Genomic DNA, 15372 nt, shown 5'->3' on the forward strand with positions numbered 1-15372 from the left:
TACAAAGGTACACCTCTCATTTTCCCCATTATTTGTCTTCATCTTTGTAATTTTTTTACAAGGATGAAGACTCTAACACATAGATGCGTTTTACAATAAGTTTCTATTCAGGTGACATGTGCCTCTAAAAACAATTGAGTAACACTTTATTTGAAGTGGTGTGCATAAGAGTGACATGACATTGTCATGATACTGTCATAGCCATGACATGACACAGGAAAGAATCATTATGAACGTTTATGAATGTTGTCATTAGGTGTCATTCGGTTGATTGTCATTTTTTATGCAAGGTTGACATTGTTTGGGATGTCTTTATGACAACTTAACATTAACTGAGTCAACACAACCTGTCAATGTATTTATGACAACTTGACAATAACCACAACAACATTAGATTAGATTCAACTTTATTGAAATTGAACACGTACAGTACAATGAAATTGAAGGAGTAGGGTAGCATGTGCAACTGAAATGCAGGGATAGCAGCAATGAGGTTTCCAAGGTAGACATGTACCTGTAACAACTGAAAATGTCAGACTTTGGAAGGCAGTGTCAGAGTCCAGTAGTACAAAGGGTGGATATGGTTAGTGATGGGTCACCTAGTTCAGCAGGGTTACAGCAGATGGAAAGAAAGTGTTCTTGAGCCTGCTGGTGTGAGAATGAAGAGACCTGTACCGCCTGCCTGATGGAAGGAGGGCAAACAGTTTGTGGTATGGATGTGAAGGGTTCCTGATGATGCCACACACCCTGTGCAGACACAGCTTGTGCTGGAGATCTACGATGGCCTCGAGCTGGGTACCAGTGATGTGCTGGGCGGTTTCCACCACCCGTTGCAGGGCCTTCCAGTCAGCTACGGAGCAAACGCCAAACCATGCTGTGGCGCAGTTATTCAGAAACATTAACTGTCATACATATGTCATAGCATGCCTGATTATCAAACTTGAAGAAACGATTTAGCTTTATGTGTTAGCATTAAATACAACTGTCATATGTGGTTGGTTTTTACATTGGTTGTCATGAGACCATTATAATTGTGTCATCAATATTTTTCTTGACCTCAAGTACAGTGGCACAATTTGGACTTGTCGTAAAGATATTAAGTCTGTCAAGTACTGTCAAAAATATGTAATTAAGTCTGTCAAATGCTTTTAAATACATTAACAAAAGCAATACATTTCCTTAATTGTTTTTGCACAACAAATGTTTCTTAAAAATATATATATATATACTTTCAACAATCCTACTTTGGTAACACTTTCCGATAAGGGTACACAAGCAACCATTAACAAATGCAGTAGTTACCTTGAACGAACAATGATGAACAAATGGTTAACAATGATAGCCCTTATTGTATTAATGTTTTACGAATGCAATAACAAACAAAGGGTAGTGTCAATTGTTCATGTCGTTTTTTGTAGGAACACAGTACTGTAATTTGTTACGGTTGATATAGGACATCCATTCATGTACAATACCTAGATTTTTTGCATGAACAATAGCCTAAGTAATAAAGTATTCATAATATAATCACATTGAAAACATTATTTATAAAGTAGGCTAGATTGTTATAGTTTAACAAATTACCTTCATGTTAACACAAATAGAACATGGGTGAGCAAGTTTGCAAAGTGCTACCCGGAACTGAGAAACACTTGACTGGAGCTAGCATACAGCTAACTGGCGCCAGCTAAAAAACAAACTAAGTCAGCTAACAACAAGGAACTAGCTAATCGCTAACCCTTACAGTGCAACGATTGCAAAGTTCCTAAACAATACACTTACAAAATGCAATTATATTAATCATAGGGATATTGTCAGGAGTGCTGTTTTCGGGGGAAAAAAACTATTCAGTACAGTAACAAATTCTTTTTTTCCAAAGGAATGCACCACCTCACGCCATTTTACATAGACATGGGTCTGTGTCATAGTTATACAATTACAACGCTGTTCCAACCCTCTACATACACTTTAACAGGCAAGTTATCAAATTGTATCGAAAGGTCCAGTGTACGTCTGTACTTTACCGACCAGGAAAACAGGATAAATGATGAGAAAGACATGGCTTTTCCTTGAAGGTGTTTTGATCGTTAACAATCCCAACGCAACTATGCCCCCTATACGCAAACTGCCCCCTATAGGCCAAGCGTAGAAAGTGTCCTTCAATATAAAAGTGTCCTTCAAAATTCTATTTCTAACCCCAAATGCGACCATACGTTTTGTATGTGTCACACCTATTTGAAGACGCAAGTAGCCAGTCTACCTTTTAATAATGGTTACCGCACTGTAATCATATTTTTAAAAATTAATGATGTATATTATCTCTTGAATAATGTATATTACTTAGCCTATTCTTGCAAACCACTAGTTACATGAGTGGATGTCCTGCACCAACATTTACAAACCCGATTCCAAAAAAGTTGGGACACTGTACAAATTGTGAGTAAAAAAGGAATGGAATAATTTACAAATCTCATAAACTTATATTTAATTCACAATGGAATATAGATAACATATCGAATGTTGAAAGTGAGACATTTTGTAATGTCATGCCAAATATTGGCTCATTTTGGATTTCATGAGAGCTACACATTCCATAAAAGTTTGGACAGGTAGCAATAAGAGGCCGGAAAAGTTAAATGTACAGATAAGGAACAGCTGGAGGACCAATTTGCAACTTATTATATCAATTGGCAACATGATTGGGTATAAAAAGAGTCTCTCAGAGTGGCAGTGTCTCTCAGAAGTCAAGATGGGCACCAAGAGGATCACCAATTCCCCCAATGCTGCGGTGAAAAATAGTGGAGCAATATCAGAAAGGAGTTTCTCAGAGAAAAATTGCAAAGAGTTTAAAGTTATCATCATCTACAGTGCATAATATCATCCAAAGATTCAGAGAATCTGGAACAACCTCTGTGCGTAAGGGTCAAGGCTACTATTAAAACTACTATTTCAATTGTCTAAGAATAACTAAAAATTTTAAATGTAAATGTTAATTACAAGTTTGTTGCAATTTATAGATTATAAATATCTTTCAAATGATGTATGACATATTAAGAAATGTTTTTCATCATATTTAATTTAATTTAAGAATCTATATACTCCGTTGCTCCGTACAATAAAAAAAGAAAAGTTTAAGTAGGCCTTTATTTGTTGTTTGCATAAACTTTGCACCACACAAATTTACTTGTTATAATTATTTTTATAGTGGCTTACACGACAGTGGACAGACAGTCAATGTATACAGTACAATGGGTTAAATGATAAGATTAAACATTATTTCCTGACGACGATAAATTGTTTAATTTATCCAACCATTCTTTTTGTGTTCATTCTTTATTTGCCTCTGTCCACTCACCTAAATGCATTGTTATGGTCTCCACATTTTGCTGTGTTTGCTAAGTGCAAAAGCCTTCTTGCCATGTACACGCTTGTAATATTTATTCTGATGTACAAATGAGCCTTTCTAAGATGAATAGGCAATGTCGTTGCCTGGTGAAAAGTTCTCATAGCAACCCAAACTATACAACTATACAACCCATATTATACACGGAAAACCCCAATTATACACGGAACGCTTCGGGAAAGTGGCTACAAATAATATACCATTGGAATCGGACGATTATGGCGAATCTATTTTTCGAAATATTTATGCAAATGAGCACTGTCCGCGATATCGCGGACGTCGACCATGGATTAACAAATCTAATCTGCCACGTCTGGGAAAGTCAACAGGCATTGTTTGGTTTTTGAAAAAAAAACATTTGGCGCATCAAAAAGAGGAAGGTGCGACAAAGAAGACCTAAGACAGTTGAGCAACTAGAAGCCTGTATTAGACAAGAATGGAACTATTTTTAATAGCTTCCAATCCAGATGACATGACCTCTAAATCCACTTACATTTTGTTCACTGACCTTCCTTGTCAAGAATACGCCCCCTTAGATTTTCCATTTTTAATTGCAGTGAATTTACATGAATTTTCTAAACAACTCTTTTTTATTAGTTTACTATCCATTTGAGTTAGAGATCTACAGTGTGTTGTCTTCCTGTACCTCTGTTCTGAAAGGTACACCTCAGATTTTTTCCAAATTCATAATCTTGAATGTATTTTAAAATTACACCCATTAATAAACCTCTATTACCTAATTCATATGAACTATTTTATTCCAGATGACATGGATATCTAAAACCAATTGCATTTGTTCACTGACTGGCCATTTTCAATTTCAGTGATTTTATCAGAATTTATCCTTCTATACAATTGTTTTTTAATACCTCACTATCCACATGAGCTAGAGATCTACAAACACGGTACACCTTTTTATTTTTAAACCAAATTTCATGCAATGTTTCACATTTTTTAATTTCTTCTTATTATTTTTTTTTATGTGTGTAAATTGTTTTCATTCTTTAGTGCAGAGGTGTCAAATCGGTTCCACTGAGGCCAGATTGTCTGCAGGTTGTCACTCTCACCTCGTACTTGATTAATTAGGCCATTAATTGATTAGTTTCTATCCTCATCTGGTTGTTTAGATCTGAACTGGGAACCAATTTAGAGGGAAAACCAAAAACATGCAGACACTCGGCGCTCTGTGGAACCAGTTTGACATTGCGACTTTAGTGTATTCAGAATATGCTTGCACTGAAACCAGACATTATCTAATTTCATCCATTTATTTGCCTAGTTGGAGTCATTGATCACAGTGCCTCTTACTCTGTGGACCTACTTGCAATGATTATTTTGCTCCAGCGATTATTGCAATATATTGATGGAATTAATAAATAATAAAACAATTATGTTAACATTCCTCACCTACAAGTTATTTTCCTGTTGCAGCTTTTGTTTGTATTTAATTCACACATTTGACTTAGTAGTTATAAATGTGAAACTCCACTCTGGCTGTGGGTTCGAGCCCCGGTCATGCCAACTGTCAATTGTGGTAGGGTGGTGCATATTGGGTACACATTGATGTACACGCTTGTAATATTTATTCTGATGTACAAATGAGCCTTTCTAAGATGAATAGGCAATGTCGTTGCCTGGTGAAAAGTTCTCATAGCAACCCAAACTATACAACTATACAACCCATATTATACACGGAAAACCCCAATTATACACGGAACGCTTCGGGAAAGTGGCTACAAATAATATACCATTGGAATCGGACGATTATGGCGAATCTATTTTTCGAAATATTTATGCAAATGAGCACTGTCCGCGATATCGCGGACGTCGACCATGGATTAACAAATCTAATCTGCCACGTCTGGGAAAGTCAACAGGCATTGTTTGGTTTTTGAAAAAAAAACATTTGGCGCATCAAAAAGAGGAAGGTGCGACAAAGAAGACCTAAGACAGTTGAGCAACTAGAAGCCTGTATTAGACAAGAATGGAACTATTTTTAATAGCTTCCAATCCAGATGACATGACCTCTAAATCCACTTACATTTTGTTCACTGACCTTCCTTGTCAAGAATACGCCCCCTTAGATTTTCCATTTTTAATTGCAGTGAATTTACATGAATTTTCTAAACAACTCTTTTTTATTAGTTTACTATCCATTTGAGTTAGAGATCTACAGTGTGTTGTCTTCCTGTACCTCTGTTCTGAAAGGTACACCTCAGATTTTTTCCAAATTCATAATCTTGAATGTATTTTAAAATTACACCCATTAATAAACCTCTATTACCTAATTCATATGAACTATTTTATTCCAGATGACATGGATATCTAAAACCAATTGCATTTGTTCACTGACTGGCCATTTTCAATTTCAGTGATTTTATCAGAATTTATCCTTCTATACAATTGTTTTTTAATACCTCACTATCCACATGAGCTAGAGATCTACAAACACGGTACACCTTTTTATTTTTAAACCAAATTTCATGCAATGTTTCACATTTTTTAATTTCTTCTTATTATTTTTTTTTATGTGTGTAAATTGTTTTCATTCTTTAGTGCAGAGGTGTCAAATCGGTTCCACTGAGGCCAGATTGTCTGCAGGTTGTCACTCTCACCTCGTACTTGATTAATTAGGCCATTAATTGATTAGTTTCTATCCTCATCTGGTTGTTTAGATCTGAACTGGGAACCAATTTAGAGGGAAAACCAAAAACATGCAGACACTCGGCGCTCTGTGGAACCAGTTTGACATTGCGACTTTAGTGTATTCAGAATATGCTTGCACTGAAACCAGACATTATCTAATTTCATCCATTTATTTGCCTAGTTGGAGTCATTGATCACAGTGCCTCTTACTCTGTGGACCTACTTGCAATGATTATTTTGCTCCAGCGATTATTGCAATATATTGATGGAATTAATAAATAATAAAACAATTATGTTAACATTCCTCACCTACAAGTTATTTTCCTGTTGCAGCTTTTGTTTGTATTTAATTCACACATTTGACTTAGTAGTTATAAATGTGAAACTCCACTCTGGCTGTGGGTTCGAGCCCCGGTCATGCCAACTGTCAATTGTGGTAGGGTGGTGCATATTGGGTACACATTGATGTACACGCTTGTAATATTTATTCTGATGTACAAATGAGCCTTTCTAAGATGAATAGGCAATGTCGTTGCCTGGTGAAAAGTTCTCATAGCAACCCAAACTATACAACTATACAACCCATATTATACACGGAAAACCCCAATTATACACGGAACGCTTCGGGAAAGTGGCTACAAATAATATACCATTGGAATCGGACGATTATGGCGAATCTATTTTTCGAAATATTTATGCAAATGAGCACTGTCCGCGATATCGCGGACGTCGACCATGGATTAACAAATCTAATCTGCCACGTCTGGGAAAGTCAACAGGCATTGTTTGGTTTTTGAAAAAAAAAACATTTGGCGCATCAAAAAGAGGAAGGTGCGACAAAGAAGACCTAAGACAGTTGAGCAACTAGAAGCCTGTATTAGACAAGAATGGAACTATTTTTAATAGCTTCCAATCCAGATGACATGACCTCTAAATCCACTTACATTTTGTTCACTGACCTTCCTTGTCAAGAATACGCCCCCTTAGATTTTCCATTTTTAATTGCAGTGAATTTACATGAATTTTCTAAACAACTCTTTTTTATTAGTTTACTATCCATTTGAGTTAGAGATCTACAGTGTGTTGTCTTCCTGTACCTCTGTTCTGAAAGGTACACCTCAGATTTTTTCCAAATTCATAATCTTGAATGTATTTTAAAATTACACCCATTAATAAACCTCTATTACCTAATTCATATGAACTATTTTATTCCAGATGACATGGATATCTAAAACCAATTGCATTTGTTCACTGACTGGCCATTTTCAATTTCAGTGATTTTATCAGAATTTATCCTTCTATACAATTGTTTTTTAATACCTCACTATCCACATGAGCTAGAGATCTACAAACACGGTACACCTTTTTATTTTTAAACCAAATTTCATGCAATGTTTCACATTTTTAATTTCTTCTTATTATTTTTTTTTATGTGTGTAAATTGTTTTCATTCTTTAGTGCAGAGGTGTCAAATCGGTTCCACTGAGGCCAGATTGTCTGCAGGTTGTCACTCTCACCTCGTACTTGATTAATTAGGCCATTAATTGATTAGTTTCTATCCTCATCTGGTTGTTTAGATCTGAACTGGGAACCAATTTAGAGGGAAAACCAAAAACATGCAGACACTCGGCGCTCTGTGGAACCAGTTTGACATTGCGACTTTAGTGTATTCAGAATATGCTTGCACTGAAACCAGACATTATCTAATTTCATCCATTTATTTGCCTAGTTGGAGTCATTGATCACAGTGCCTCTTACTCTGTGGACCTACTTGCAATGATTATTTTGCTCCAGCGATTATTGCAATATATTGATGGAATTAATAAATAATAAAACAATTATGTTAACATTCCTCACCTACAAGTTATTTTCCTGTTGCAGCTTTTGTTTGTATTTAATTCACACATTTGACTTAGTAGTTATAAATGTGAAACTCCACTCTGGCTGTGGGTTCGAGCCCCGGTCATGCCAACTGTCAATTGTGGTAGGGTGGTGCATATTGGGTACACATTGATGTACACGCTTGTAATATTTATTCTGATGTACAAATGAGCCTTTCTAAGATGAATAGGCAATGTCGTTGCCTGGTGAAAAGTTCTCATAGCAACCCAAACTATACAACTATACAACCCATATTATACACGGAAAACCCCAATTATACACGGAACGCTTCGGGAAAGTGGCTACAAATAATATACCATTGGAATCGGACGATTATGGCGAATCTATTTTTCGAAATATTTATGCAAATGAGCACTGTCCGCGATATCGCGGACGTCGACCATGGATTAACAAATCTAATCTGCCACGTCTGGGAAAGTCAACAGGCATTGTTTGGTTTTTGAAAAAAAAACATTTGGCGCATCAAAAAGAGGAAGGTGCGACAAAGAAGACCTAAGACAGTTGAGCAACTAGAAGCCTGTATTAGACAAGAATGGAACTATTTTTAATAGCTTCCAATCCAGATGACATGACCTCTAAATCCACTTACATTTTGTTCACTGACCTTCCTTGTCAAGAATACGCCCCCTTAGATTTTCCATTTTTAATTGCAGTGAATTTACATGAATTTTCTAAACAACTCTTTTTTATTAGTTTACTATCCATTTGAGTTAGAGATCTACAGTGTGTTGTCTTCCTGTACCTCTGTTCTGAAAGGTACACCTCAGATTTTTTCCAAATTCATAATCTTGAATGTATTTTAAAATTACACCCATTAATAAACCTCTATTACCTAATTCATATGAACTATTTTATTCCAGATGACATGGATATCTAAACCAATTGCATTTGTTCACTGACTGGCCATTTTCAATTTCAGTGATTTTATCAGAATTTATCCTTCTATACAATTGTTTTTTAATACCTCACTATCCACATGAGCTAGAGATCTACAAACACGGTACACCTTTTTATTTTTAAACCAAATTTCATGCAATGTTTCACATTTTTTAATTTCTTCTTATTATTTTTTTTTATGTGTGTAAATTGTTTTCATTCTTTAGTGCAGAGGTGTCAAATCGGTTCCACTGAGGCCAGATTGTCTGCAGGTTGTCACTCTCACCTCGTACTTGATTAATTAGGCCATTAATTGATTAGTTTCTATCCTCATCTGGTTGTTTAGATCTGAACTGGGAACCAATTTAGAGGGAAAACCAAAAACATGCAGACACTCGGCGCTCTGTGGAACCAGTTTGACATTGCGACTTTAGTGTATTCAGAATATGCTTGCACTGAAACCAGACATTATCTAATTTCATCCATTTATTTGCCTAGTTGGAGTCATTGATCACAGTGCCTCTTACTCTGTGGACCTACTTGCAATGATTATTTTGCTCCAGCGATTATTGCAATATATTGATGGAATTAATAAATAATAAAACAATTATGTTAACATTCCTCACCTACAAGTTATTTTCCTGTTGCAGCTTTTGTTTGTATTTAATTCACACATTTGACTTAGTAGTTATAAATGTGAAACTCCACTCTGGCTGTGGGTTCGAGCCCCGGTCATGCCAACTGTCAATTGTGGTAGGGTGGTGCATATTGGGTACACATTGATGTACACGCTTGTAATATTTATTCTGATGTACAAATGAGCCTTTCTAAGATGAATAGGCAATGTCGTTGCCTGGTGAAAAGTTCTCATAGCAACCCAAACTATACAACTATACAACCCATATTATACACGGAAAACCCCAATTATACACGGAACGCTTCGGGAAAGTGGCTACAAATAATATACCATTGGAATCGGACGATTATGGCGAATCTATTTTTCGAAATATTTATGCAAATGAGCACTGTCCGCGATATCGCGGACGTCGACCATGGATTAACAAATCTAATCTGCCACGTCTGGGAAAGTCAACAGGCATTGTTTGGTTTTTGAAAAAAAAACATTTGGCGCATCAAAAAGAGGAAGGTGCGACAAAGAAGACCTAAGACAGTTGAGCAACTAGAAGCCTGTATTAGACAAGAATGGAACTATTTTTAATAGCTTCCAATCCAGATGACATGACCTCTAAATCCACTTACATTTTGTTCACTGACCTTCCTTGTCAAGAATACGCCCCCTTAGATTTTCCATTTTTAATTGCAGTGAATTTACATGAATTTTCTAAACAACTCTTTTTTATTAGTTTACTATCCATTTGAGTTAGAGATCTACAGTGTGTTGTCTTCCTGTACCTCTGTTCTGAAAGGTACACCTCAGATTTTTTCCAAATTCATAATCTTGAATGTATTTTAAAATTACACCCATTAATAAACCTCTATTACCTAATTCATATGAACTATTTTATTCCAGATGACATGGATATCTAAAACCAATTGCATTTGTTCACTGACTGGCCATTTTCAATTTCAGTGATTTTATCAGAATTTATCCTTCTATACAATTGTTTTTTAATACCTCACTATCCACATGAGCTAGAGATCTACAAACACGGTACACCTTTTTATTTTTAAACCAAATTTCATGCAATGTTTCACATTTTTTAATTTCTTCTTATTATTTTTTTTTATGTGTGTAAATTGTTTTCATTCTTTAGTGCAGAGGTGTCAAATCGGTTCCACTGAGGCCAGATTGTCTGCAGGTTGTCACTCTCACCTCGTACTTGATTAATTAGGCCATTAATTGATTAGTTTCTATCCTCATCTGGTTGTTTAGATCTGAACTGGGAACCAATTTAGAGGGAAAACCAAAAACATGCAGACACTCGGCGCTCTGTGGAACCAGTTTGACATTGCGACTTTAGTGTATTCAGAATATGCTTGCACTGAAACCAGACATTATCTAATTTCATCCATTTATTTGCCTAGTTGGAGTCATTGATCACAGTGCCTCTTACTCTGTGGACCTACTTGCAATGATTATTTTGCTCCAGCGATTATTGCAATATATTGATGGAATTAATAAATAATAAAACAATTATGTTAACATTCCTCACCTACAAGTTATTTTCCTGTTGCAGCTTTTGTTTGTATTTAATTCACACATTTGACTTAGTAGTTATAAATGTGAAACTCCACTCTGGCTGTGGGTTCGAGCCCCGGTCATGCCAACTGTCAATTGTGGTAGGGTGGTGCATATTGGGTACACATTGATGTACACGCTTGTAATATTTATTCTGATGTACAAATGAGCCTTTCTAAGATGAATAGGCAATGTCGTTGCCTGGTGAAAAGTTCTCATAGCAACCCAAACTATACAACTATACAACCCATATTATACACGGAAAACCCCAATTATACACGGAACGCTTCGGGAAAGTGGCTACAAATAATATACCATTGGAATCGGACGATTATGGCGAATCTATTTTTCGAAATATTTATGCAAATGAGCACTGTCCGCGATATCGCGGACGTCGACCATGGATTAACAAATCTAATCTGCCACGTCTGGGAAAGTCAACAGGCATTGTTTGGTTTTTGAAAAAAAAACATTTGGCGCATCAAAAAGAGGAAGGTGCGACAAAGAAGACCTAAGACAGTTGAGCAACTAGAAGCCTGTATTAGACAAGAATGGAACTATTTTTAATAGCTTCCAATCCAGATGACATGACCTCTAAATCCACTTACATTTTGTTCACTGACCTTCCTTGTCAAGAATACGCCCCCTTAGATTTTCCATTTTTAATTGCAGTGAATTTACATGAATTTTCTAAACAACTCTTTTTTATTAGTTTACTATCCATTTGAGTTAGAGATCTACAGTGTGTTGTCTTCCTGTACCTCTGTTCTGAAAGGTACACCTCAGATTTTTTCCAAATTCATAATCTTGAATGTATTTTAAAATTACACCCATTAATAAACCTCTATTACCTAATTCATATGAACTATTTTATTCCAGATGACATGGATATCTAAAACCAATTGCATTTGTTCACTGACTGGCCATTTTCAATTTCAGTGATTTTATCAGAATTTATCCTTCTATACAATTGTTTTTTAATACCTCACTATCCACATGAGCTAGAGATCTACAAACACGGTACACCTTTTTATTTTTAAACCAAATTTCATGCAATGTTTCACATTTTTTAATTTATTCTTATTATTTTTTTTTATGTGTGTAAATTGTTTTCATTCTTTAGTGCAGAGGTGTCAAATCGGTTCCACTGAGGGCAGATTGTCTGCAGGTTGTCACTCTCACCTCGTACTTGATTAATTAGGCCATTAATTGATTAGTTTCTATCCTCATCTGGTTGTTTAGATCTGAACTGGGAACCAATTTAGAGGGAAAACCAAAAACATGCAGACACTCGGCGCTCTGTGGAACCAGTTTGACATTGCGACTTTAGTGTATTCAGAATATGCTTGCACTGAAACCAGACATTATCTAATTTCATCCATTTATTTGCCTAGTTGGAGTCATTGATCACAGTGCCTCTTACTCTGTGGACCTACTTGCAATGATTATTTTGCTCCAGCGATTATTGCAATATATTGATGGAATTAATAAATAATAAAACAATTATGTTAACATTCCTCACCTACAAGTTATTTTCCTGTTGCAGCTTTTGTTTGTATTTAATTCACACATTTGACTTAGTAGTTATAAATGTGAAACTCCACTCTGGCTGTGGGTTCGAGCCCCGGTCATGCCAACTGTCAATTGTGGTAGGGTGGTGCATATTGGGTACACATTGATGTACACGCTTGTAATATTTATTCTGATGTACAAATGAGCCTTTCTAAGATGAATAGGCAATGTCGTTGCCTGGTGAAAAGTTCTCATAGCAACCCAAACTATACAACTATACAACCCATATTATACACGGAAAACCCCAATTATACACGGAACGCTTCGGGAAAGTGGCTACAAATAATATACCATTGGAATCGGACGATTATGGCGAATCTATTTTTCGAAATATTTATGCAAATGAGCACTGTCCGCGATATCGCGGACGTCGACCATGGATTAACAAATCTAATCTGCCACGTCTGGGAAAGTCAACAGGCATTGTTTGGTTTTTGAAAAAAAAACATTTGGCGCATCAAAAAGAGGAAGGTGCGACAAAGAAGACCTAAGACAGTTGAGCAACTAGAAGCCTGTATTAGACAAGAATGGAACTATTTTTAATAGCTTCCAATCCAGATGACATGACCTCTAAATCCACTTACATTTTGTTCACTGACCTTCCTTGTCAAGAATACGCCCCCTTAGATTTTCCATTTTTAATTGCAGTGAATTTACATGAATTTTCTAAACAACTCTTTTTTATTAGTTTACTATCCATTTGAGTTAGAGATCTACAGTGTGTTGTCTTCCTGTACCTCTGTTCTGAAAGGTACACCTCAGATTTTTTCCAAATTCATAATCTTGAATGTATTTTAAAATTACACCCATTAATAAACCTCTATTACCTAATTCATATGAACTATTTTATTCCAGATGACATGGATATCTAAAACCAATTGCATTTGTTCACTGACTGGCCATTTTCAATTTCAGTGATTTTATCAGAATTTATCCTTCTATACAATTGTTTTTTAATACCTCACTATCCACATGAGCTAGAGATCTACAAACACGGTACACCTTTTTATTTTTAAACCAAATTTCATGCAATGTTTCACATTTTTTAATTTCTTCTTATTATTTTTTTTTATGTGTGTAAATTGTTTTCATTCTTTAGTGCAGAGGTGTCAAATCGGTTCCACTGAGGCCAGATTGTCTGCAGGTTGTCACTCTCACCTCGTACTTGATTAATTAGGCCATTAATTGATTAGTTTCTATCCTCATCTGGTTGTTTAGATCTGAACTGGGAACCAATTTAGAGGGAAAACCAAAAACATGCAGACACTCGGCGCTCTGTGGAACCAGTTTGACATTGCGACTTTAGTGTATTCAGAATATGCTTGCACTGAAACCAGACATTATCTAATTTCATCCATTTATTTGCCTAGTTGGAGTCATTGATCACAGTGCCTCTTACTCTGTGGACCTACTTGCAATGATTATTTTGCTCCAGCGATTATTGCAATATATTGATGGAATTAATAAATAATAAAACAATTATGTTAACATTCCTCACCTACAAGTTATTTTCCTGTTGCAGCTTTTGTTTGTATTTAATTCACACATTTGACTTAGTAGTTATAAATGTGAAACTCCACTCTGGCTGTGGGTTCGAGCCCCGGTCATGCCAACTGTCAATTGTGGTAGGGTGGTGCATATTGGGTACACATTGATGTACACGCTTGTAATATTTATTCTGATGTACAAATGAGCCTTTCTAAGATGAATAGGCAATGTCGTTGCCTGGTGAAAAGTTCTCATAGCAACCCAAACTATACAACTATACAACCCATATTATACACGGAAAACCCCAATTATACACGGAACGCTTCGGGAAAGTGGCTACAAATAATATACCATTGGAATCGGACGATTATGGCGAATCTATTTTTCGAAATATTTATGCAAATGAGCACTGTCCGCGATATCGCGGACGTCGACCATGGATTAACAAATCTAATCTGCCACGTCTGGGAAAGTCAACAGGCATTGTTTGGTTTTTGAAAAAAAAACATTTGGCGCATCAAAAAGAGGAAGGTGCGACAAAGAAGACCTAAGACAGTTGAGCAACTAGAAGCCTGTATTAGACAAGAATGGAACTATTTTTAATAGCTTCCAATCCAGATGACATGACCTCTAAATCCACTTACATTTTGTTCACTGACCTTCCTTGTCAAGAATACGCCCCCTTAGATTTTCCATTTTTAATTGCAGTGAATTTACATGAATTTTCTAAACAACTCTTTTTTATTAGTTTACTATCCATTTGAGTTAGAGATCTACAGTGTGTTGTCTTCCTGTACCTCTGTTCTGAAAGGTACACCTCAGATTTTTTCCAAATTCATAATCTTGAATGTATTTTAAAATTACACCCATTAATAAACCTCTATTACCTAATTCATATGAACTATTTTATTCCAGATGACATGGATATCTAAAACCAATTGCATTTGTTCACTGACTGGCCATTTTCAATTTCAGTGATTTTATCAGAATTTATCCTTCTATACAATTGTTTTTTAATACCTCACTATCCACATGAGCTAGAGATCTACAAACACGGTACACCTTTTTATTTTTAAACCAAATTTCATGCAATGTTTCACATTTTTTAATTTCTTCTTATTATTTTTTTTTATGTGTGTAAATTGTTTTCATTCTTTAGTGCAGAGGTGTCAAATCGGTTCCACTGAGGCCAGATTGTCTGCAGGTTGTCACTCTCACCTCGTACTTGATTAATTAGGCCATTAATTGATTAGTTTCTATCCTCATCTGGTTGTTTAGATCTGAA

The sequence above is a fragment of the Esox lucius genome, chromosome 23 (genome assembly GCF_011004845.1).
Source record: "Esox lucius isolate fEsoLuc1 chromosome 23, fEsoLuc1.pri, whole genome shotgun sequence".
NCBI classification, from domain to species: domain Eukaryota; kingdom Metazoa; phylum Chordata; class Actinopteri; order Esociformes; family Esocidae; genus Esox; species Esox lucius.